Source organism: Maylandia zebra, linkage group LG5 (assembly GCF_041146795.1).
Source record: "Maylandia zebra isolate NMK-2024a linkage group LG5, Mzebra_GT3a, whole genome shotgun sequence".
Taxonomy (NCBI): domain Eukaryota; kingdom Metazoa; phylum Chordata; class Actinopteri; order Cichliformes; family Cichlidae; genus Maylandia; species Maylandia zebra.
Genome location: NC_135171.1, coordinates 8957745 through 8984053, shown reverse-complemented (window position 1 = coordinate 8984053; position 26309 = coordinate 8957745).

Here is a 26309-nt window from a genome sequence, read left to right as displayed (position 1 = left end):
AAGAGTAATATTAAAACTAACTAGCTGCCGCCATTGTTGACAACTGCGCTGGGCCGCGCTATGAATTCTGGGACACAGCTTCTTCTTCTTCGGGGTTTAACGGCAGCTGGCATCCTTGTACGTGCAGTGCTGCCATCTTCTGTTTCAGTCCGTTATTACACTCTTAAATCCTGCTACTTATTCCTGCGTCTTTGGGGATCTTACAAAGCTTCAAACGATGCGTCGACTATTAAATCAGTCGTCGACGATTTTGATAGTCGACTAATCGTGGCAGCCCTACTGAAAACAAAGGCTTGTAGGGAGCTTCAGACTGTTTGTTGTCAGTAGATCCCACAGGAGGAACTGAGAGGTTTTGCAGAGTCCATGCCTCCAGTGAACCTTTTAAACTTAAAGTGTGTGAAGGACCAACAACATGTTAACCAAATGGTCTTAATGTTTTTGCTCGTTGGAAATGTTCCTAAAATAGGTTCTTTGTGAAATAGTTGCCAAAACTGTAGCTCGATTTCACACGTGTTGTGTGTGTGGAAGCTCTATTCTTTTATCTTCCAACCCTTCATTTGGAATAAAGGATTTGTAATGTTAACATGAGTGCACTGTCACCCTAATCTACTGACATCATGCCTCAAGATTTCGGTGTATTGAAGTTCTGAAATGTCTTACAGTTGCCATGTGCAGCCTTAAGGAGGAAAATTAAACTGAGAGCAAACAGATGGTCCTTGCAAGATTTGAACAATAAAATATCTGTTGTTAATCATAGGTCAACATATGTGTGAAATTCCACACGTTATTCAGCATCAGTGCTGGACCAGCGTGAACTTCCAAAAACCAGGCTGCGGCCTGGTATGCATTGTCCTGGTGCAGTTTGAAGACGATAGAGAGAAGTTTAAAGTGCTTTCACTCTTCCTTTCTCTGCTCTCACCTCCTCTATCTCTGTCCAACCGCCTTTCTTCTCCCCACATCACTTTCCGAGACAATAGGATCCAGCTGCGAGGTTGTAAAGCCCTCTGGAACGTCACTAAAGAGGCAGCAGGGCCTGCAAATGGCTTCAATTAGCCTGCCACATGCTAATAAAGCTAGTTAAAAAGAAGGACAACTAGCCAAGTCACACACACATGCACACACTGACTCATAAAGGCAGATAGAGGAGCATCAACTGGTGGTGAGTGTTCCAGTCAGAGGATATGTGAGCCTTTTGGGTGTGTGTTCAAGTCACAACTAACATACTGATACACGCACGCAGCTTCTACTGGGAATTGCACACTCCAAACTCACACCGCATGTATATATACATGTCAATACACAGATACAGTCCACAGATGTATACACACATATGCTCACAATTACTGTCTAAAAACACAGTGACAGCACCAAATGTTCTGTGTCAGTGGGGCGTCCCAGTTCCCGCTTTCATTCTGTAAAACTTGTGGAAGTCGAGACACACTTGACATCCGCATCCATGTTGTCTGGAGGCTGAGACACACAAAGCTGACAATTCCTACTGACAAACGTGCCCAGCTCCAAATCCATCAATCCTGAACGCACGCACACGCAAACACACACAGTATCATATGTTTCCACATCTGTCTGCTTTGGTGCAGACAGATGTTTTTCGTGCACTTAGGATGTTGAGGGTTAGTTTTGTTTTCAGGAGCAAATCTAAAGCCTTAGTCATTTTCCAGATGTATGTTGTGACTGCACATGGTCATTTCTAAAGTGATTAATGAATATTTATTTTTAAAGACATATTCAGTTCATCATTCAGTTCATGAGTGGTCATTCGTTACCCTGAAGTACCAATCTGCATATGGCCATAACTGAGCTCTGCCTGCCAAATGCAAAAAGAGTGCACTGTAAACAGTGTTGTGCATAAATGTGCAGCATGTTCCTTGAATCATAGTAAACGGAGAGTTGAGCAAAAAATGTTGTCAGCTTAACAGTCTTCATTCTTTCGATAGTTACTGGGTGACATGAAGCTTGTGCACTGCATGTGATGGGGTGTGTGCTGTTTCAGCACACATATGGCCATCCTGGTAAAGAACCCCACTATCAAAAGCGTTGTTTTCTACGAGCTGCTTTGCATTTGTAAGCTGATCTGTTTTGCCCTGTTGTAGGACACATTGTCTACATGGTAAAGTGCATATGCATAGTTTTTTCTGGACTCTGAATGTTGGCTGCTCAGATTTAAGAGGAGGCAAAACCGGCTCATTAATAAAGTAGTTTGTCACTTTGAACTTAGCTCAAAAATTGTAAGCCCTTAATGTGCTATAGTTAATTTTATTTAGTGTGAACTGAACTTTGAGTGAGCTCTTGACCTTGTGTGTACTTGTACTATATAACATTGACTGCAAAATCTACAGTAAATACAGGCAAAATTTGCCAGTAGAGTACTGTAAAGTTGCTGTTCACCTCTAGCACCATAAAATGGAGCCTCAGTCGTAAACATGTTGTCCAACAAGCCACATGAACCACTGTTGGATTCACAACTAGACATTTTGTTGAAGAACGTGTGTGTGTGCGTGCACCTGAAGATGAAAGGTTTTTAGCTATGATCTTTTTTTACCCACTTGAGTAGCTGTAAGTAGTAGCCATTTGTCCTCAAGTCAACTACTTAAATACTCTCAATATGATCTAAGGAAAATCCTGCTGTACAGTTTATTTTATATAGTGAGTTTTTCTACTTATTGTTGAAACAATAAACTATAAAAACAACATTAGCTTTACAGCTAGCATTATAAGAATAGGCAACATTGGACCACTGCAAAGGTACAGTAAAAAGAACCTGACTCATCCGCTTTTATTATTAACACAAGTAACAGCTGTTGGGCCCAAACACTGCTTCACTGTTTCATTTTTGAGTCAAAAAGTAACTTTGAAATCTAATAAGTCTTCCTTTTGCCATGACCAAACCAGAGTGAAACCTGAAAAATTCCAGCAGAAACGCGCTCTTTGTTATTTCCACCTAACAATCGTTTTTAAACGGTCATAAAAATGAGTCACTACACAGTGATGCTGGGACATTAAAAAGACAAACTGTCTCAAGTTTATTTTACCCTGCCCTGTCTGACAGGAAACAGGAAGCAGGGAGTATCCTTCTGTCTTTCCACCACCAATTGGTTCCCATTGTCATGACTGGTGACATAAGCAGCTGCGTTGAAGTGCAGTTGGCATTGCTGACATGAAAAAGGCCCCAATTCAACTCTTTCGTTTTAAATGGGCTGTGCATGTAAAATATAGACAGTATGCTAGTTTATTATTACAATTTTACAATTTTTCAAAATCTGCAAGGTTTTCAATTGGGTTGCCTCAGTCACAAGGCCTAGAGACTGATTGGCAACCACCTGGCAACCATGGTTGCTGGGGAAAAATGAATAATCCCTGAGTGCTTGTGGGTGGTCGCTGGAGTTTGCTTATACACTGAACAAAAATATAAACGCAACACTTTTGTTTTTGCTCCCATTCCCCATGGGATGGACATAGAGACCTAAAATTCATTCCAGATACACAATATAACCATCCCTCCCAAACAGTGGTCACAAATCAGTCCAAATGTGTGGTAGTGGGCACATCTGCTATATTGAGATAATCCATCCCACCTCACAGGTGTGCCACATCAGGATGCTGATCTGACATCATGAGTAGTGCACAGGTGTACCTCAGACTGCCCACAACAAAAGGCCACCCTGGAATGTGCAGTTTTGTCTCACAGCAAAATGCCACAGATGCCACAAGCAATGAGGGAGCGTGCAATTGGCATGCTGACAGCAGGAATGTCAACCAGATCTGTCGCCCGTGCATTGAATGTTCATTGAATGTTCAACACCTCCCACCCACTCCATGACATGTTGGTCAGTCACAGGAGCTCGTTCAGTGAGAGACTGAGATTACCGAAAAGCACCACTGAACGACACAGGAAATCATTCCTGCCTGTGGCCATCTCCCTATACAACGCATCCACTTAACACACTGTTTGCTGCTACAACTACACATGTTTCTTTTCCAAATATTTATTTATAAGTGACTTATGTATGTATGTATGTATATATATGTATATATTGTACTATTCTTAGTTAGCGTATTGTCTGTCTTGTCTTAATGTTGGTTTAAAATGGAGCACTGTAACAAAAAATAATTTCCCCCAGGGATCAATAAAGTATTCTGATTCTGATTCTGATTTCTCAACCATAAGCCGTCTCCACAGGCGTTTCAGAGAATATGGCAGCACATACAACCGGCCTCACAACCGCAGACCTCGTGTAACCACACCAGCCCAGGACCTCCACATCCAGCAGGTTCACCTCCAAGATCGTCTGAGACCAGCCACCCAGACAGCTGCTGGAACAATTGGTTTGCACAACCAAACAATTTCTGCACAAACTGTCAGAAACCGTCTCAGGGACGCTCAACTGCATGCCCATCGTCCTCATCGGGGTCTTGACCTGACTCCAGCTCGTCGCCGTAACAGACTTGTGTGGGCAAATGCTCACATTCGATGGCGTCTGGCACGTTGGAGAGGTGTGCGCTTCACGGATGAATCATGGTTCACATTGTTCAGGGCAGATGGCAGCTGAGAATGTCCCAGTTCTTGCATGGCCAGCATACTCATCGGACATGTCACCCATTGAGCATGTTCGGGATGTGCTTGACCGTATACGCCGGACAGTACCAGTTCCCACGAATATCCAACAACCTCACACAGCCATTGAAGTGGAGTGGACCAACATTCCACAGGCCACAATTGACAATCTGATAGACTCCATGCAACGATGTGTTGCACTGCATGAGGCAAATGGTGGTCACACCAGATACTGACCGGTTCTGGGTCCCCATACCCCCAATAGCGCAAAAAACTGCACATTCCAGGGTGGCCTTTTGTTGTGGGCAGTCTGAGGTACACCTGTGCACTACTCATGATGTCAGATCAGCATCCTGATGTGGCACACCTGTGAGGTGGGATGGATTATCTCAATATAGCAGATGTGCCCACTACCACACATTTGGACTGATTTGTGACCAATGTTTGGGAGGGATGGTTATATTGTGTATCTGGAATGAATTTTAGGTCTCTACGTCCATCCCATGGGGAATGGGAGCAAAAACAAAAGTGTTGCGTTTATATTTTTGTTCAGTGTAGTTATTATGAAATCATTTGCTAAGCCCCTGTCATGCAGGCCTAAAGACTTGTCAGTGGTCCCATGGTAACTACCAGTAACTAAGGAAAAACAAGAATTGCCTAAACAGCAACTAATTTCACCAAGCAACTACAGGAAACCTCAAGCAACTAATTGCTAAAAATGTATAATCTGCTTCTCCTAAAACCGCCTTGAGATTGTTGCTTATAACTGATAAAGAAGGTGACAAGTTGTCTGCAAATAGTCGCTAACTGCTTACTAAGCAGAGCAGATTGAACAGAACGCATCATTTTCTTCAAAACCACTGACTCTTCTATTGTAACTTCATTTTCGTCTTTACACTGGTATGGAAAATGATCACTGCTTTACAGTAATATGGTCCAATGACTTGTGTATACAGTTGTGTGAAAAAGTGTTTGCCCACTAACTCTAATAACTGCTTGGGCCACCCTTAGCAGAAACAACTGCAATAAAATATTGGACTTTTTTCGAGCATGAACAACCTTTTTAAGGTCGTGCCACAGCATCTCAATCAGGTTCAGGTCAGGACTTTGACTGGGCCATTCCAAAGTCTTCATTTTGTTTTTCTTAAGCCATTCAGAGTGTCCTTCAGCCTGAGGTCACAAACAGATCACCAGACATTCTCCTGTGTTAGTTTTATGCCAGATCTTGGCGATCATCAAGATATTTTTTGGCAAAACTGAGACGTTTATGTTCCTTATGCTCAGCAGTGGTCTTCTCCTTGAACTCTCCCATGGATACTGTTTTTGCCCAGTCTGTTTCTTATGGTTGAGTCATGAACTCTGACCTTAACTGAGGCAAGTGAGGCCTGCAACTCTTCTGCAGGTTGCTCTTTTGTGACCTTGTGGATGTGTCATCAATGGGCTGTTGGAGTAACTTTGGTTGGCCGGTCACTCTTGGGAAGGTTCACGATGGTTTCATGTTTTTTCCTCATTTGTGCATAATGTCTCTCACTGTGGTCCAATGGAGTCCCAAAGCCCAAAGTGTAAGATTTCCTGATTCAGCATGTCTGCTAGTTTTCTGGCCTCAGTGTGTTTAGTAAAACTGAACTCAGCTTTCTAAAAAAAATATGGTTAAACACAGTTAATTCATGATTTATTTTACACCAGACCTTAATTAATGAAATCATCATTTAAAAACTGCATTTTGTATTTACTCGAGTTATCTTCGTCTAATATTAAAATTTAAAAGCGTGAAAAATATAAAAAACACTATGAAGTTAGGAAGGGGGCAATCCGGTCTTTAAGTGATGACGTGCTGAATCCTGCTTCCGGGCCCAAACTACCCTGCGTCTAACCAGACTATTGTGCTTTAAACATGTTTTAATGCTTTGTAACAAGCCCCTAAAAACAGTCAGTGATCACTGTCAGCCTCTCTCGGTTTTTAATCATTTTAAAGCTCAGCTTTTAAAACCTTAGGATGCAACTACAGCCCAGCCCATGCAGCAGTATATTAATGACTATTGTGGATGGAGTATCTCACTTGTTCTCCTTCGCCAACTTCTAACTCCGTTAAATTTAATAAATTCTGTTTTCATGGATGCCTGGATGTTAAACTTAATCGTTACACCTGGTAAAGCAGCAACGCTGATCATTTTATTACAGATGAAGGAATTTAGACAGTTTTTCAACTCTCAGTAATGCTGTAGTGCTCGTTTGACTTAAAGACCTGCTGTGGAGTTTGGGCCCAGACGCAGCTAATGACGTCAGACTTAAAGACCGGATAGCTTTTTCACACCACTGTAAACCTTGTGTACAAATTAACTTAAGTCTTATTTGATAGAATATTGCACTATACTGTATTTACTATATTATTGCTATAATATAGTAAATAACAACACTGTGTTGTATTGTGATTTAGTACAACATCACCCTCCTGCCTGTGCACTTCCTGTCACAGGAGGATGTGTGGAATGTGAGAGGAATGTTTCTGCTGGCAGTGAACTAGCAAATAACTTAGTTGTTACCTGTCAGGTGCAACGAGATCCACATCAGGGTTTTACGGGAGACGCAGACTGTGATATGATATGACGTGAGGATGCAGGGAGCATGTGTACTTTGTGCAGATGTGGGATTACGACACGAGTCCCTCTGCTTGTCCCCTGACAATATGGAGCAGATGATAATTTATGCTCATCAGCAGCATAGAGGTGGCATTATACTAAGAGCCCCTTCTCTCTTGCTCACACTGACAGTACTTCTCCCTCTCAAGCCTCAGCTTGTCCATAGATGTGTTGCTTGGCGAGTGCTGCAGTGTAGAAAGACTGATTGCAGAATCCAGCTATGATAAATAGCACTAATGAACTGAGAGGTTACAGAGTACACAAACTGAGGAAAGCAAAGATGACAGGAAGACAGGGAAAATGGAAGTGGACAGGGTGACAGTTATTCATGACTGAGTCTCAGAGATGCTTAAACAGTCTGCAACCTTTCATGTAAATACATCTGTGCTACTCAAACGCTGATCGATGTAAACTCATTTGTAGTACAGTAAAACAAGTTCATGAGAAAAAAATGGAGGAAATATATTCTGGTGCACAGACAGCAAGTCAGGCATTTTGTGTTTGCAGCAGGTTTGTAAGTAACCTTAACACATGGGGCCAGACATCAAAGTAAGTTACTGCGTGGAGCTTTGTGTTGTTTGGGAATGCACAAAGATGGATCACACGTGTGTTGGTTGTTTACTAACACGAGAAGTAAAGAAAAGGACGTGCGTGAAGAAAACCTCTTTGGAAATGCACAACAAGGCAAGGCAAGGCAAGTTTATTTGTATAGCACAATTCAACAACAAGGTGATTCAAAGTGCTTTACAGAGACATAAGAAACCAAAACAAATAAAAAGCATGATTTAAAATTGATTAAAACAAGCAAACAAACAAACTAACAAAACAGTATATAAAATCAAAACAGATAAAATCAGAACAGTAGATAAAATCAGTAGTTAAAATGTAAGTTTTGAAATTTAAGCTTAAGTGCGGATTTGGTGCTTTATTCAAATGCAGCTGAGAACAGGTGAGTCTTCAACCTGGATTTAAATAAACTGAGTGTTTCAGCTGATCTGAGGCTTTCTGGGAGTTTGTTCCAGATATAAGGAGCATAAAAGCTGAATGCAGCTTCTCCGTGTCTGGTTCTGACTCTGGGAACTGATAAAAGACCGGACCCAGATGACCTGAGGGATCTGGCAGGTTCATACTGGGTCAGGAGGTCATTGATGTATTTTGGTCCTAAACCATTCAGAGCTTTATAGACCAGCATCAGAACTTTAAAGTCTATCCTCTGACGGACAGGCAGCCAGTGTAAGGACCTCAGAGCTGGACTGATGTGGTCCACTTTTTTGGTCTTAGTGAGGACTCGAGCAGCAGAGTTCTGAATGAGCTGTAGTTGTCTGACTGATTTTTTAGGTAGACCTGTAAAGATGCTGTTACAGTAGCCAAGCCTACTAAAGATGAATGCATGGACTAGTTTTTCCAGGTCCTGTTGAGACATCAGATCTTTTATCCTTGAAATATTCTTGAGGTGATAGTAAGCTGATTTTGTTATTGTCTTAATGTGTTTTTCTAAGTTTAGGTCTGCATCCATCACTACACCCACATTTCTCACCTGGTTTGTGGTTTTTAGGTGTATAGATTGAAGTTCTCTGGTGACCTGTAATCGTTTTTCTTTGGCGCCAAAGACTATTACCTCAGTTTTGTTTTTGTTTAGCTGGAGAAAATTGTGGCACAACCAGTCATTAATTTCCTCAATGCATTTACCAAGAGCCTGTACAGGGCCTCGGTCTCCTGGTGACATTGTGATATATATTTGTGTGTCATCTGCATAGCTGTGGTAGTTTATTTTGTTGTTCTTTATAATCTGTGCCAGTGGGAGCATGTAAATGTTAAACAGAAGGGGTCCCAAGATGGAACCTTGGGGAACTCCACATGTGATACTTGTCTGCTCAGATGTGAAGTTACCTATTGATACAAAGTATTTCCTGTTTTCTAAGTATGTTTTGAACCAGTTTAGTACAGTTCCTGAAAGACCTGCCCAGTTCTCCAGTCGTTTGAGTAATATGTTGTGGTCAACTGTATCAAATGCTGCACTGAGATCCAGTAAAACTAAGACTGACATTTTTCCACTGTCTGTATTCAGACATATGTCATTAAACACTTTGGTCAGAGCGGTTTCAGTGCTGTGGTTCTGTCTAAAACCTGACTGGAAGACATCATAGCAGTTATTCTGTTTTAAGAAGTAATTGAGCTGTTGAGAAACTGCTTTTTCAATGATCTTACTTAAAAATGGGAGATTTGAGATCGGCCTGTAGTTTTTCATTTGTGTCTTGTCAAGATTGTCCTTTTTCAGTATAGGTTTAATTACAGCAGTTTTTAGTGGTTCCGGAAACACACCTGATATTAAAGAAAAGTTGACGATCTGTAACAGGTCTGACTCTAAAGTCTTTGAGACCTTTTTGAAAAAACTTGTTGGCAGGACATCTAAACAGCAGGAGGAGGAGTTCAGTTGACCTAAGATGTCCTCCAGGTCTTTGCTGTTAATAGGGTGAAACTTTTTCATGGTGTTTAAACAGTTTTTTGGTGGACACAGTACATATCCTGGATCTGCTGTTGATGTACCAATTGCTTGTCTAATCTTTTGGATTTTGTCTGTGAAGAATTTGGCAAAGTCATTGCAGGCCATGGTTGAATGAAGTTCAGCTGCCACTGGCACAGGAGGGTTTGTTAGCCTGTCAACTGTAGAAAATAAGACCCGAGCATTATGGCTGTTTTTAGTGATAATGTCAGAGAAGTAGGACCTCCTTGCATTCCTCAGTTGTAAATTATAATTGTGAAGTTTCTCTTTATAAATGTCATAATGAACCTGGAGGTTTGTTTTTCTCCATCTGCGCTCAGCTTTCCTACACTCTCTTTTTTCATTTTTTACCAGTGTGGAGTTTCTCCATGGAGACTTTTTCCTTCCAGAGATAACCTTCACCTTAATGGGAGCAATTGTATCCATTACATTTAACATTTTTGCATTGAAGCTATTGATGAGCTCATTGACTGAACCTTTGGACAGGTCAGGTGTTAATGGGAAGACCTGGTTAAAGATCTCACTACTGTGTTCAGTTATACACCGTTTTGTGATCACTGTTGTTGATATATTTATGTGGGCTGAGATTTTACTTTCAAAGAAAACACAGTGATGATCAGACACGCCCACATCAGACACAGTAATGTTTGAAACAAGACAATAAAGCTGTGGACAGAATTCAGCACAAAATGCAACCCCCCCCCAGTGAGCTTCATGTATGTCCGCAGGGCGTTTATCTCACTTGAAGCAATGCTGCTCTTCATAGCAATGGAAGCTTGGAGGGCAATGAATTAGAAAGATAGATGATGGCACTGATAAGGGTGGGGGATTGTTGTCATTATTATCATTATTATTATTATTATTATTATTATTATAGGTTTGCTCCGCTGTCTGTATATAGAAGATGGACGTAGTTCCTGTAAGTGCAAACATTTTGAAGGGTTATTGTCTGATGTCATGATAGTTTGTTTTTTTTAAACAGAGGTTATTAGAATTGGACAACATGATGGCATGCTAAACTCAGCTAACACTAGCAAGCTTGGTTAAATGCTACATCCAACTGTATGAAAACACAATCGTGCTAATCAGTGTAACAGATAAATAAGATACTGGAATTTGCCTCGTCAGAAGTGAAACAAAAGCTCTAAATATGCTTTTTACAGCTATAAAGTTTTAACAAGTCGAATTAACTCACTTTTGGAGTCAGCCTCAGGAGGCTGATTTGGGTGCTACCATTTTGGCTTCGTTTTTAAACCCCAGAAGTTGCTGCTTTGTTCTCTCACTCTGCTACAACCATGCAGACACGGAACCAAACACAATGTGAAGCGTGGCTTAGGTGGGCTGTCCACTTCTGAATTTAAAGCTTCAAGTAACACGGTGGCTTGCTGGCATACTTTCTCATGTACTATAAAAACAAATCATCCAAATGCATTTGTGAAAACATTGATGTGAAAAAAAAGGTTTTGGAATCTGTCTTTATTTTCGTTCGACTGTGGCTAGTTACTCACATGTTATGAGTCCAGACACAGAGAATTAAGACTTATGTGTTAATGAGGAGCAGGCGACTCAACATCCCACCTCTCGAGTGCATAGGCTGAACAGCTGGTTACATAGAGAATTAAAGTGTGGAACTGACAGATACTGTGGACACATACCACCAGAAACAGAAAGAATGCGCTACAGTTCAGACAAGAGGAAACAGGCAGAGTTATGGAGACAAGTCATATAACCTGATTAAACAAAAATCAAAAGCTGTTAAGGTGATGGAAACAGAGAAATGTGGAGAAAAAAACAAGTAGCTTGTGATCGTAAATACTGTTTCATCTGCACATCTGTCAAACATGTTGGTGCTTTGTTTAAAGCTTCACTATGCCCACAATTGCATGCTTGTTGTCTCTGACTAGTATTTTAAAGGTTGTGATCACGCAATAGCAAGATTGTTATTTCATTATTTTGCACCAGTTATGATGTTTTCAAACTATCAGAATTCGAATTACAATGCTTGTTTAAAAGCATTCAAGCAGGCGCTCCATTCAAGCTGCATATGTCATATCATAAAATAAATACTCCAAAGTTAAACAATGCTATGTAAGATATGTAAAAGTGATGGCCATGGATAGCAATGATTTCTTCTTCTCTGATGGACTGAGTCTTTTGCTGAACGTGTTCGTGTGACTGTCCAGTACTGTGTGAAACATGGACGGCGTCTGTCAGGCACTCAAACTCTACATCCACAACATTACTGGCCTTGTGGATGAGCTCCTCCAGTCTGTTGGTATCTGCTTCTCTGCCATTCCTGCACCCGAAAGCATAGAAGTTGGCATCAGCCACCAGACTCAATAAAACATCTTGAGCATCATCCAGCTGATATTAAAGGGCTCAGGCGTGAGGCATGACCTTCTCCTACATGACGACATGACAGATATTTTGACATGACAGATATTTGTGAAATATTTTTGCACTGTTCTCAGTTTCTTAAATACGTATCGTGGCCCTGAAGTCCAAAATAAATAACAAGAAAAATGCATCTTCAGCTTGTTGGAGAGTCATAGTTGGGGTTTTCTCTCTGTTACATGTAGAGCATGTAGAGTATTTTGCAATCTGAAGCTCCTTGAGGCGAATTGGTTATATACAAAATAAAAAATTAAAAAATTAAAAACAAAGAGAATCACAAAAGTTAACCAGCTCGTCAATCTGCAGTGCGGTACTTCTCTGGATTTCACCAATTCATGGCAACAGCTAAAGAGGAAGTCCATAGCATGTGTTGCAGTTGTCTCATCAGTGCCTCTAAAACCCTCATTATTCATGGGTGGCAGCTGCTGACATTAGGATTTGAATGCTTTGTGGTGTTGTGTGTTTGTATGAGTGTTTACCTGGCCACCAAAGGATGTAACAACACAGCAATAAGACATATGACTGCTGAGACTTGGGAAAAACACACACACACAAGCAAATGCATGCTTCTAACACAAATGCTTACCCTTCGGAGTCCAGGGAGATTTGGGAACCATTCAGACTTGTGCTCACATGGCAGCAGCAGCTTTTATCCTCCTGTGTTTGTCAAGGTCCTTTAAAACAAATCCATTAGGATCAGGCACCGCAGGGTTTGACTACCCAGCGTGGGCACACACATGTGGCCTGGCCTTCAAGGACACACAAACACACAGATTATGATTGGCTTGCACAGGTAGTGATGATTCAGACCCAGCAGGAATCACAGGCTGAGATCAGCAGGTCAGAGAAGAAAGATCAACGACGAGGAATTGCCAGGAAACCGAGACGTTCTCAGACTAGAAGAAACACCACAAGGCAGACTGACTCATTTAACCAAGAGGAACCAAACATACCACCAAGTCAGAGAAGCAGTCCGGCTAACGTGTCCTCTCAAACCTTCTTTTACTGTACAGCTTGGTGAAAGCTAATAGACTGTATTATTGCCCTCAGCAATACTGAGCAATTAGGTTTTGGTAAAGATGCAGGAAAATACATGTTGTTTACAGCAGGAGAAAATACCTCAAACAACTACACGGATTTAATGTGAAACAATTTAACTGTTTTGGAATGACATTCAGGTGCCAGCATTAAGTTAAGACAAAGCCAAGTTCACTGATCTCTATCCTTTTTTAGGGAGGCTACTCAAGCGGTCATAGGAAAAGCTGAAGGTGTCTCTAAAATGAGAAAGCAAAAATATCTGTTTTAAAATACTCTATTTTTTTATTTTCTATTGTTATTCTTCTTATGCTTCAAAATTTATTCTAATGAGGTGTCCGAGGTATGTTAGGTAAAGTATGTTATCTGTATGTTAACTAAACTATCACTATGGGTTTGTTTGTTTGTTTGTTTGTTTTGTTTTTTAATCAAGACTGACATGGGTAAATTCCTGTATGGCCGGATCGTTCCCCATTCGCTATATAAGGGGTGATTTCTGAATGGGATTTTTTTGTGAATGAACCCGTGTTGTCTTTTTGGTGTTGTGTGAGTGCAGTGTCAAGCCCAGCTGTCCCTTTTCGTTGCACTATAAATTTCAAGTGAACATAAAGGTCAATAGCTCTGTCCACACGACATGGTCATAAAAGTCTGTTGTAGAGTGGACTTTAAAGACTATTGAGAAAAACCTTTCCCTCGTTAAGCCAACTGTAGTTCTCACACATCCGTACACTGCCGTTGTCTCATAAGATTCCCGTGTCTGTAGCCAGATAACCTGCTTAAACAGCCAATAGGACCCAGATTTTATGAGGTATGCCTCGGCCACATTTTACCCTTTGAAACAATGTATTGTTCTTTGGAACAGAGATAACTAATGGAGAAGACTGATTTGCTCATTTCTCATCGTTAATCTGGAAACACGTTGCACTGTCTTCTAAGTTAGGTTAGGTAAAACCAGGGGCGTAATTTCCAGGGGGGTTAGGGGGGTTATGACCCCCCCAATAATCAGACCCAACCAATATAACCCCCCCAATAAAATTATGAATTATCTTGCGTAAATAGGCTGTTGATTTTCTTTACTCATTTCGGTTATTACCAGCAAAATAGTTGCATGTTTAATCATCTGGGAATTTACCCAAATGTATTTATTTATTTAGACAGCTAACACGTGCTAACACGGAGAGCTGGTTACAGTAACATATTTTCAAACTTAACACAAAAACCTCATGATTTCACTAACAAATCTGCGAGCTCTGTCTTTGTTCCTAAAACATAGAAGTTGGACCGTACAGCTCCAGCTGCCTCCAAAATAGAATCAATAAGCTGACGTTTCACTGTCAGAACATCAGCTCACAATTTATTGTGATGAAAGTTAAAGTGAATTTTTTCATTTAATTTAACAAACATGAACATGTATTGGCTTCTGTTTGCAACACCTGGTATGAATTTGTGTCAGTTTATCTCATTGCATAGCAAATAAGCAGATGGAAACACTATAACACATTTTTGCCATCATTTGCAATTTTGTATTCAGAATTTAGCAACATCTGAATGATGCAGATCAACCCAGATACATGCTGCTGTTTACCAGCTAGAAATCCCTGCTGGTGTTGACACTGGTGTTGCTCAAAAAAGGTATTGTACGTTTCTTATTACTTTTGACACACTTAGGTTGACACTTAGACATTTTAACCATGTGGAAAGTAATTTTTTACATTATCTTTGCTTTATTTTGCACCGTGGCCTGAGATGCACTGTCACACAGTTACAATATAACAAGATAAACCATAAGCGGGTCGGACAGTCTCGGTCGTTGTGTCCTTGGGCAAGAGACTTCACCTACCGCCGAGTGGTGATGGCCAGAGGGGCCGATGGCGCGATATGGCAGCCTCGCTTCTGTCAGTCTGTCCCAGGGCAGCTGTGGCTACAACTGTAGCTGCCTCCACCAGTGTGTGAATGTGAGAATGAATGAATAGTGGAATTGTAAAGTGCTTTGAGGGTCTCGAAAAGTGCTATATAAATGCAATCCATTATTATTATTATTAAATGGTAAAGTGCAATCTGCACCACTTCTTAGTAGCAAACTGTTTTCAGCAAACTGTTTTTCTCCTCTCCATACAATTGTAGTTCATGTTTGCATGTTTGACTTTTTAAATCCTTTAATTGTGCAGAAAAAAGCGTGTAACTCTTGTAAAACATGCAACCGAGATACATTTAGAATGTAGATAATAAATTTAGTGATGTGCTACAGAATGAAAAAATCCAGTGTCGTGACTGTTAATGATGTTCCTTGTGCCTAATTTAACATCAGTCTAGAAACATTCTAGTCAAGGAAAATATTTGAAACTAGGCAAAGGCTAATGGATGCAGTTCAACATTGGTCATAGATAAACTGGGTGTTTAGTTTACCCTCTGTATAATAATTATAATTATTTTAGAGATGTGTGTTCCAGATTCCTGAGAATTCCCGAGAAAGTGAGAATTTGAGTTAGTTTTAATTTTAAAGATGGCAAATGGCTCCTTCCGTCTATATATGAATATTTGAAAACTGTACTTTTATATTTTCATCATCTCTTTCTAATGATCTAATTTTTTCTGTGACATCCACCGGGTCAACAACATCCAGCATCCACCTGCAGGAGGTATTTATTCCTCACTCCTCATTACAAAGTAATGACCTTAGAGTCTAGACCTCTCACGCTATAGCTTCTAACTAATAAATCATTTCAATTGCCTGACTGAGCATGATGATGATGATGGGGGTATAAATGAATAACAAGAAGCTAGGAGCAGGTGGATGTCAGTGTTTTTCACACCTACCCCTGCGAAAACACTGAGGATTGCCTCATTCTAACTTGCTGCACCTACAGTGTGTTACATGCAACACACCCAGACGCACACTACGTAAGTGTGCCAGGTCTACTAAAACAGACTTCTGCATGCTAAGGGATACTGTGCATGGTAGAGAAAAGCCTGTATTGTGTCCTTGTCCTGAGCAAATACACTTTTCCCACAGAGCTAAAACACACACTAGTACGCACACACAGACACACATCTACACAGACACGCTCTGGCTTACGGTTTTCCCACAGTGCTCGGCACTCCCGGGGGAGTAAATTGCCATAATCCAGGGCACCAAATTCAGACGCAGCAATTACACCACAGTGAGCAGCTTGGGAACGGGCACACACACACACACACACACACACACACACACACACACACACACACACACACACACACACACACACACACACACACACACACCCATTATTATTAAAATATACTGTTTGTGCAGATTAATATGTTAATATGTTTAGCACATAAGTACATATCAGTTCATGCATGCTACTACTCAGGTTTGCTCTGCTCTCTCTTGGATTCATACCTGAATGGACATACAAGTACACACATGAAAACGCATGCATAAACACACACACACACACACACACACACACACACACACACACACACACACACACACAGATGCTGTGCTGAGCAGCCATCCACCTGTCAACACAGGAGCAAATTAACTGACATCAAACACCAGTGAGCACAGGCTTAGACATGTAGGGGACATAGTCTCAGTGGGAGGAAAGGAGGGAGGCGAAGAGGAGGAGGAGAAACATTAGGTATGAGTGGATGAGATGAAGGGAATTGGGAAAAGAGGGAGAGAGAAGGCGGGAAGTGCGATAATGTGAACATACAGAGTTTTTACCATTTTTCCTCATCCATTTATAACTACTTAAAGACTCAGCTTTTCAGTTTGGCTTATTATAAAAACATGGTTGTTTCTTCTTTACTCTGTAGGTACTCTGTTGGTCAACCATCTCATTGATTAGATATGAAAGATGGATGTGGCCGCTGTGACTTCGCACATGTGTGTGTGTCTGTCTGTCTCATTCCATGGAAAGTTAGTGAGCTTTTCCTACTTGACCCTCTCAATACGAGCTTATTTTTTGGACAATAACTTCAACATGGATAGTGGATAATTGGATAACTGTAAAATGTATGGAGGCCATATAAGTGCACATCTGCCCTTTTCTTCTAGTACTTTTCTTCCCTTGTGATTTCTTATCTAAGTTGAATACATGTTGCACCTTGAGGCGACTGTTGTTGTGATTTGGCGCTATATAAATAAAATTGAATTGAATTGAATGTAGTCAATCTGCTATCTGTTTCCAACTGAATGGGGTTAATTAGATTCATTATAATGTGTATAATCTGTCACAATTGCCCTTTTTTCCAGCAAGGTCACAGAAGCACCCTTTTTGAATGCATTTTTAGGGTACAGACTTTGTCTCTGTGCAAAAGTCTTTATTTCTGTGTCTACAAGGTGGCATCTTCCTCATCCTGTTTGCTGTATAGTATGTGTGAGTGTGTTACACAACACTAGGGATTCAAGCTTCTAGGTTAAATCCATCGTCCACATGGACACGGTTCAGCCTTATTAACTCTAATGACATCAGGTAAAGGGCCATACTGACAAACTCCTGGAATGAGATGGAATGTGTACGGCACAAAGAAGGGAGGGAAGTCTGTTAATGGTTCCAGCTGCTTCCTATTCAGGTTCTGCCTCAAACTGCTGTCAAGGTTATGACAGCTATAAAAGCTAAATTAAACCTATAGTAAAACTTATAATGAGGAATGAAAAAGTACTTTAGTAACACGAGGAGAAAAACAATATTTGGCCTTCAGAAGAGGGTTGGGGTTTTGGCATTACGTCCTCTCTGTTTTCTGTTTCTCAATGTATTTTTAAAATGCAGGATGACAATTATGAAGCATTAGGCTTTTTGGCAAAATGACAAGTTGTTCTTTAAAATGAGAAAGACACGATTTGGTGCCAACCTTTACATTTCACATGCGATGCGTTCTTATTGAGTCAGGTGAATGTTTTCACTTTTGTTTTCAATTTTTCTGTCTGTGTGATGGTTCATGATTTCTGGAGAATCACTAAGCCAGCTATACTTTAAGAAAAGCAACCACTGACCAAATAGGTGGACGGAGACATAAAAACATGAGAATAAAATGAAATTAAAATCCAATTTTAAAGATGAATAAAAATATGAATCATCAATAAAGACAAGAGTGAAAACAATAAAAGCAAAATAAAACCAACATCTCACACTGAAACCAAAGCCAAGCAGAAGAGTTGGGTCTTCTGGCCTGTCTAATGCGCCACAGCAACGAGTTCAACAATTTGGGAGTGTCATCGACAAAAGCAGAAGCCATGCCTCAGCTGTGTTCTCGGCACATCCAGAAGCTGCTGATCAGCTGATTTGAGTGACTGCAGCAGCTTAGAGAGGTAGGACGGAGTAAGACTTAAAAACTTAACGGAAATATAATGCTGTAAAGCATCGTGCAAGGTTCATAAGCATGAATTGGGTGGCATGTCTTACCATAGTAGCTAGTTCCCCAAATCCACACCTATATTGTAGACTGCTGGCATTCTAGCATAACAATTAAAGATTAAAAATTAAGAAAACAGACTATGAATAGCCTGCAAACTTCAAACAAGCGAAACCTGATTTACTTTTACAAATAAATCAGTTAAATTGCAGCATGATATTCATGCTTTCATGTTGATTATAACTGTATGCATTTTCTGCTTCTATTTCTCTTTGTCCTTCAAAGCATCTGAAATTTGAAAAGTGTCTGCGCCTCCAAATGTTCAGCATGCACAAAGCAAATGGTCATTTTTAATTGTAATTTCGATATAATTTGTGAAACTGCTCTCAACACAAACCCTCGTCAAAGGTGTTAGTTTCACTTGTCAAATTTCTCACTTTGGAATGAAACTGCTCAGTGTGTAGGAGTAAATGCAGTAATCTCTCTCAGTGGTTCCACATGCTGGTACTCTGTTGTGCAACATTAGCAGCTCACCCCCCATGGACAAGACTTGACAGATCAGAAAACCCTCCCTGTACTCCTGCATCCTGTATGAACAGTCTGATTTAACTTCTGACCTCTCCAAAGGAAACTTTCAGTCGACCCCAGGAGGAGCTTAAATTTCAAATCTTGAAGGAAAAAGCACACAGATGAAAATAAAAAAATCACCTGTGTATTACATGTTAGTCACATAAGTGAACTTCTTGCACTCTTATATAACAATATGTTTTTGACTCAACGTGGCTACTAAAAGATATGATTTTATGAATTTAACCCTATAATGCCATTTGTATCATATTTGATACATGAGTTTCTGAGACCTCCATCTCATCACAATGATCAGTACTTGCCATAATTTCAAAATGTTATGGACAAAACTCTTTTTTTATCTAAAATTAACATTGTTGTTAACAAAAAGCTGCCAAAAATGCCCAGTGTATCAATTGCGATATAAAAATATATAATAAATATATAATAAAAATATAACATACACAACATGATATAGCAAAAAAAAATGTGGATTTTGTTATACGGTTTAATAAACTTCTCAGTTCCCAAAAAATCTGAATTTTCTGGCTATTTTTGGATGTGTTGGGTCTTACAGGGTTAATTTCTTGTTGATTTCCATCTTTTGAAGAAAAAAGAAAAAAAAGCTGAACGACTTGAGAAAAGATCAACAGCGTGATAGGATGTAGAGGAGGCTTTGATCTATTTGAGCACAATGAATGGTCAATATATTTTAGGAGCTACCGATGCTCAACTTCCCCAACATTTTGTCTGCACAAAACAAGGTCAGAATTATAAACGGCTTCACGTTCCCATTCAGGCCTGTGGGACTCATGGTTTGTATCTCTATCCCTGCACAGACACTATGCATTATCTATATTCTACTGTAACATTTATCTTTTTTCAATCGTGTACTTCAGTTTTATTACATATTACATATCACAGCGCTGCAGATGAACAAAGCATAGCAACATGCTACTTGGTATGTAATAACGCACTGTAATAATATACTTACATGTTCCACCTTGTAGTTGCACTAAACACTACTGTGACTCGTAAAAGCAAAAGTCCTTTAGATGTAAAGTAGTTTAATGTCTTCTATGATGACACATTATTACATAATTACAGAACTTTGTGTTCCAGTGTAGCAGCAGGAGATTCGTCTTTTTGTTGTCCGTTGAGACCCATCAGATGTGGGCATGAAGGCTTTGGTGTGTCTAAAGTCAAGAAAACTGCCAAATCTAAGGTATATAATGCAACAACAGCCTTATGACATGTAAACAGATTTTATAATGTACCATTATGCCAATGCCCTGATCACATCAGGGCAACTGATATTATATGTTAATATCAGTTCAATTAAATTGTATTTATATAATCAGTGGTATCGCAGATCACTAGATTCCAGATAGGAATATGAACTGTTTTTGACATTATGGCTTTCCATTATTGGAATTATTGATTCCTTTTATTCCAGAGTAATTATTTAGCTTTTTGCTAAAACATAGTTGGGTCCAAGGTAGAGCTGGGCGATAGAACGATAACGATATGTATCGCGATATAACTTTTACTCGATAGAGAAATTAAGCTATCGCGATAGACCTCGCCGCTCTTGTCCTCTTAAAAAAAAAAAAGGTCAGCCAATCCAAATTAAGTAGCGCAGAGCCGAACCAATCACAGCCGCAGCGTCACGTCGCGTGACTTGTTACGTACAGAACTAGTGCCAAGCCGCACAATACTGTTACTGTTAATTCTACTCTCTGCAGTGTTTAAATGCTTACATATACACACAGTTACTGTCCCTCCACACAGACGACTCGGTTCTGCTTCTATGCCCCAGCTTTGTTTACTTTTTCCCACCGAGGCTTCTAGACTTCTGATTGGCCAACATTTCGGCACGGTTAGGAATCTAGCGCCACCTGCTGCTTTGGCATGTTCATAGCAGCGTTTTCCTTCATTTCTGCCTTTATGTGTGGACGGGATTATTTTTTAAAACGAAAACGGAAAATCTCCGTTTTCAAAAATACCCGTGTACGTGTGGACGTAGCCTCAGTCTCTGACTGGAAGCGCTAATTCGTCATTCGGCTTTTGTCAGACTAAAGTAACTGTTAAAACTGTTTGAAAAGCTCAGCTATACAACAAGGAGAGATTGAGAATTTCCTTTTAGTTCTCAGTTTATTTGATATTGACAAAAGTTAGTCAGTTTTGTCTGTTCTTCTGTAAAACAAACTAAGATTTATTTTTAGAATTAATATTTTGTTTCTAAGTGGAATTGACAATTTAGTCTGTTTCGTTTGTTCTATTTTGAAACTTAAACGCTTTAGCGGCTGCCTTTTTATTGCCTTTATTTATCTGAAAAAGTCTCATGTTCCTTAAGTACATCTACCCTGTTGAACTTATTATGGGAAATAAATATTTAAATAAAAACAAGCTGCTGATTATTTCACATTTTACTTGTGAGCAACGGCACATTTAAATCTTACAAATATAGTTATTTGGCTTATATCGTGATAGATATCGTTATCGCCTGAAATGAAAAAAACATATCGTGATATGAAAAAATCTCATATCGCCCAGCTCTAGTCCAAGGTTATCACAGGTGACGACCTCGACCTCACATTGTTTTGAAAGGACAGAGTGGGACTTTCCTGACACCCCTGACAATTAGAAATGGAGGGCTAGGCTATTGTCTCCATTAGTGTGGAGGTGTGAAACGAGTTTCCTTTTATATAGAGACTGGAAAAGAACTGGAACAGGACCCTTGTTGTGTTTGGTCTAAACACAACGAGGGTCCTGTTCCAGTTTAAGGTGCTTTGACTTGAAGCAGACTTTATTTTTTGCGGTGGACAGAACGCTATTCTATCATGGAGCACGCACAAAAACACTTGTGCACACATCTAGAGTTTGTAACCCAGGCCCCTGGGAGGCAACAGTGCAAATGCCTTAGTCGGTGTGGATTTGATATGATTTATGTAACACTATCACTTCTAATGCACTCTCTCACATGTCTGCTAAAATAAGATTAAAATGAACAAGTTAATTTTTTTCAGACAAAATAATTGTACTTTTGAACATACCACAACACCGTTCATAACAGTTTAAGAAATGACTTAATAATAATAAATGAATAATGGGCTGAAGAATAAATGGGCTAGATAAAAGACACACACTATATCATGACTCAAATAGCTAATCAGAACTGGAATTTCCCATAAATTAAAGCTTTTGAAATGACAAACGATCATAACTTCACTCTGATGCAGGAAGTTAAGATTTTTTTTGGTGAAACTAAAGCCTGCGTGTGTTTCCCAGTGCTGGCCCAAACAGAGGTGTTGCTGGCCTGCACTGCAATAGGAATGCATGTCTGAGTCAGCTTTAATCTCTGGTGTTTGGAGACTGAAAGAGTAAAGACTCTAAGCCTGACCCAGCCGGCTCCCATCACATCATGGTTGCTAACTGGGTCAAAGACAAGGCCGGCATAGCCTAGTGTCATTGCTGTATTGCTGCAGGCCATGGCTGCTACCAGTTAGCCGCAGTCCCTGGACACTGCTAGTCTTACAACTGGTGATTTGTTGGGCTAACTGCAAGCCCTGACAGCTGTAATGTGTGTGTATGTGTGTGAGCAAGTAATTAGGGTCCTTGACAGGTACATATTAGCTCTGTAACTGATCTCATGGGGGTGTTTTCCTGTCTGTCAGGGCTGGCTGCTCAGAGAAAGCTCAGTCTAGCGTTGCACCAGCATGCTATACTTACTCTGTGTGTTCAGTGTTGGCACGAAGAGTGATTGGCCAAATTATAGGTGATACGGCGGAGTTTATATTAGTAAATACACTCATTCTAATAGATATTGTGTAACTCCAGCAGTTCATCAGAAATATAATGAAGATTTAGCCGAGCATATAAACTTTACTTAGCATGTAAACACTTGGGGTTACTAGTCTGCTGCTCCAAGCTCTTTGTGCATTAAATGAGGCTTTTGTGTTTTTTCTATGCCGTCTCCTATTTTTTTGAATAGTCAAACAGAATCATTTAGTTGTTATTCTGGATGTTTCCTTAAGGTGTACATTTCAGACAGTCGGGGACTACAGGTAAAAAACAAAACAAGTTACTCTCGAGTTACTCTTTCAAAACTGTGTGCTGATGCCTTGTCAACTTCTGTTAGCCCTCTGAGGTTTAAGTCATCATGTGTGATGACCCTGATGCTAACCCCATGCAATCAGAACATGCCAGTTTTGTTTCTCAAAACTTGTTTTTCCAAGTGTTGGCAATCAGGGAACAAGGAAAATAATCATCCTACCTGAAACACATCAAAAACTTAGGGTTAGGCTTGGGGTTGTCACCAATGATGGCTTAAATCCCAGGGGGTCACCAGGGTTATGTGTCCATCAGACACCAGAGATGTCTGATGATGTTTATTTCAAATGTGAAACGAGCTAAAAAAAAAGAAAATCATGCTTATGGTTACAGGTATCAGTTCAGTTAGACTGGATTTATTTTTCATTTGTAACTGAATGGTGGGGATTTGTTCAGCTTTGATAATACATAACACCTGTATAATTTACAGTCACTCATTCTGCATTGTCCACCATGTGATGGCTATGTATATTTATGAATACACACACATACAGACTCTCTCTAAGGCCTGAACGCTGGGCTTGCACTCTATAGTACAGTACATTAGTGCAGTCAGACCTTACTTTAAATGCGGAGATCCAGCTGTGTCATGTCTCCTCCTCTTTGCTGTTCTTTGCTGCACAGCTGGATCTCTTCACCATCTGAGCTTTTACATAGTACATGTGCAGATCTTTGGTTAGATGTCTGTCCTTGTTTTGCTTTTCTGAGTGTGTATTTTATTGTGCATCGCTTTTTTTTTTTCATGAACAGACCCATAAACAATATTAATGTGCCTGTTTGATTGCAGACATCGGGCTCATCAGGGGCTGACAGGTGTTTGTTTTATCTCTGAGTGAATTTGCTGCCCTGGAGTTGTCGGTGTAACAGCTACTCACACTTTTACTCTAATGATTTACCTCCAGGCTGAATGGATGTATGTGTCACATAAACACTCTGCTGGAATTTGTTGATGCTGCTCGAAGTTTGTTTTTGCAGTCAATATGTAAAATTCTCCAGTGTTGATAAGTCATTGTTAAATAAATGTGGTGTCAGCAAAAATCAGACAAAGGTGATGACAGGCTGATAATAAGCTTGAAAATTAACCAATTAAATGCAAAAGACGGAGTGGTTTAATTTTGCGGTGTAATTATAACTCATTAGTAGTGATGGGATCTCCGGCTCTTTTTAGAGATCCGGCTCTTTCGGCTCCCAACTGGCTCTTCAGGTTGTTTTGCTGCTTTAATTAATTAATTATTAACAATAATATAAAATTTTGCACAAAAGGAATTATTAATGTAAAAAAAAACCATGGTTTTATTTATATATGTTTATATATAAATATTAGGGGTGCAACGATACACAAAATTCACGGTTCGGTTCGATACTTTGGTGTCACGGTTCGATATTTTTTCGATACAAAAAAATGTTCATGCATTTTTAATTTGTCATTTATTAAAATTATAAATATATATTTTAACTCAAAAGTACAGTTTTTAAATTTAACCCTAACCCTTGTGCGTGTTTTTTATTTTGACAGCGAATGCGCACCTGCGGACCACTTATGTGCAGCCCTGGTTATTTAGCTTGTCATATTGCAGCCACAGAAATTCTTTTGTCCATGAAACCATAAAGCTGCACTTTCTTTTTGCCTTATAGTCTGATTTGTCATAACTTCTCCGTTTTGTGGTAAGCTTTTCTTTGGCTGTCACTTCTTCACCCTGACCTGTCTTATTTGGCTCAGCAGAACTGAAATGCTTTTACACACGCACTCACATAAGCTCAGCGATTCTCTGCGCGATCAACCTCTCACATGTTTAAGCTTGCTGCGGGAGATTTCACTTGTCATGTTTGCGTAGTAAGCTAACGATTAATAAGACGATGTCAGAGGAATTGGTGCACAAATTATCATCACTCACAGATCAGTGCTGTCGCTCTCTATACACAGTTCGCAGGATTGCAAAGTGAAAACAAAAAAACAAGCGCAAATTCAAACGCGACTTCAATATGTCACATATTGACAGTGGCTCACCGATGCCAATGACATAATTACCCAGCTACATTTCTGAAAGAATGCAAAAGCATTGACATATATTTTTCCTACAATAGCCCGACGGGCAGGGCAGAGATAGATTTTGGTAGCCCGACTGAAAAAAATCGCTAGCTCCAGGACGTCGGGCTAGCGATATTGCAAGCCCTGTATCTGATTGAGGAATCACTCATCTTTGGAAAAGAGTTTATTACAGAGAAATGTCTCTTTCCAAAATAAAAGCTATACTATCTGCTTCTTCTGGGCTATATTCTCAGCAGCATAAGGAGAATCATGTGCTAACAGCTGTCTAAATGACTCGGCTAAAGTTAGCAGCATGCTTGCTTTTTTTTGTCTGCTTCCACTTGTCTTTGCACTAGGATGATGTCGGCGTAAATGTGCAGTCATATTCGTTGTGTTCCCACTAGTGCTTTCAGGTTAATCTCGTTGAAATGACCTTAACGCCACAACGTTAACGAGCTACCGCCGATCGCCCCGTGCATGGGGCTAGACGGCCAACACGTTAACGAGCTAACTGCGCTAACACACTAGTTCACACCAATGTAATTGAGCATTGCGTGGCACATCCAACATACTGTTTTACTTTAGTCCATGACTCGCTTACCTTCAGGGTCATACGTCACATGAAAACCAAAATAATTCCAAACGCCAGATCTGAATGAGGTTCAATTTGCCTGTTGCAAGGAGAGCTTAACTTCTGTCTCGCTAGCTTGCCCTGCGCTCTTCCTTCTGATGATGCTGTCTGTGTTGAGCGCTCAGTGGATCTGCGCTGGACAGTGCAGCCTAGGCGGAGTAGTCGAACACAGATTCACTGAGCGCTCAACACAGACAGCATCGTCAGAAGGAAAATTGATAAAATAAATTACAAATGTTGTATTGTTCGATACATATGCGTACCGAACCGAAAGCACTGTATCGAACGGTTCAATATCGATACGAATATCGTTGCACCCTTAATAAATATATACGGTGGCCCCTAGAGACAAAGCACGTATACAAACTCCAAAACACATTTCCAGCGTTAACTGAACTTCCAAAACAGCTACCTAGATCACTTAAATTACACAATTGAAAGCCTATGTGTATTATTTGTGTATTTATACACAGGCACTC